Here is a 1,788-nt window from a genome sequence, read left to right on the forward strand (position 1 = left end):
AAGAGAGAGAGGGAGAGAGAGAGAGAGGAGAGAGAGGGAGAGAGACAGAGAGAGAGAGAGAGGCAGAGACAGAGAGAGACAGAGAGACAGACAGACAGACAGGCAGACAGCCAGACAGTCAGAGACAGAGACAGAAAAAGAGAACAGAACTCAACTATTTCTCCTGGATGAAGATAATTTTTGAGAGAGAGAGAGGAGGGGGTAGGCGGAGAAAGAAAGGGACACACACACACACACACACACACACACACACACACACACACACACACATATATATATATATATATATATATATATATATATATATATACATATATATATATGTATATATAATGTATTTAAAGAGATATATATCTACATGACACACAGTGGCCAGGTAGTGGACGAAGAGAGAGAAGGAGACCGAGGCTGAGAGACAGACACAGGAGAGACAGAGACACACAGACAGACTGAGACAGACCGCAGACATAATCACAGACATACACACAGACTGACTGAAACAGACCGCAGACATAATCACAGACATACACACAGACAGACCGAGACAGACCGCAGACATAATCACAGACATACACACAGACAGACTGAGACAGACCGCAGACATAATCACAGACAGACTGAGACAGACCGCAGACATAATCACAGACATACACACAGACAGACCGAGACAGACCGCAGACATAATCACAGACATACACACAGACAGACTGAGACAGACCGCAGACATAATCACAGACAGACTGAGACAGACCGCAGACATAATCACAGACATACACACAGACAGACTGAGACAGACCGCAGACATAATCACAGACATACACACAGACAGACTGAGACAGACCGCAGACATAATTACAGACAGACTGAGACAGACCGCAGACATAATCACAGACATACACACAGACAGACTGAAACAGACCGCAGACATAATCACAGACATAAACACAGACAGACAGAGACAGACCGCAGACATAATCACAAACATACACACAGACAGAGTCGAGTGTTTCCCAACTAAATGCAATCAGCAACATTCCTTTAATTTCGTCGTTTAGTTGAGGAGGAAGTCAAGGGAGGGAATCCTGCAGACAGGGAGAGGAGAACGGCACACGGGTTAATCACACGAATTGGCCTGGTTTGTCTCCTCTTGACATGGACCTGCCCATCAGCATATCCCCTTCCCCCCACCCCCCTTCCCCCTCGCGCCACCCTCCCTGCCCCCTCTTCCCCTTTCTTTTTTCCCCTATCTGGTTTATATATATAACATTAAGAACAAATTTTTTGTATAACTTATTCATTTTTTTTTTAATGTTGTGCGTGTGTTTATTAATCTATGAATGTGCGTATCTATCTTTTTATCGATTTTTTTTCTGTATTTATTTCTTTATTTTTGTGTATTTATGTATCCATTAATTCAATGATGCATCCATTATGCACTTTTTTTTTCTTCATCTTCTCAAGGCCTGGCTAGCAGATGTGGTGTAGCTTGTATGGATTTGTCCGAACGCAGTGCTTGAGTAACTGAACTGAACTGCTTTTCCCCTCTTTGCTTTCCCATTTATTCTTTGTTTCTTTCTTTTCGTTATTATTTTCTTTTCTTCTTCTTCTTTCTTTCTCTTATTCTTTCATTTTTCTTTCTTTCTTTCTTTCTTTTTCTTGATTGTTTATTTTTTCTTCTTCCTTTGGTCCTATCTGTCTTTTCCTTCTTCCTTTCTTTCCCTTTTTCTTTTCTTTTTTTTTCTCTCTCTTATTTTCTTTCTTTTTTTCTGTTTTTTCTTCATTCCTTAT

The sequence above is a fragment of the Babylonia areolata genome, chromosome 2 (genome assembly GCF_041734735.1).
Source record: "Babylonia areolata isolate BAREFJ2019XMU chromosome 2, ASM4173473v1, whole genome shotgun sequence".
NCBI lineage: Eukaryota > Metazoa > Mollusca > Gastropoda > Neogastropoda > Buccinidae > Babylonia > Babylonia areolata.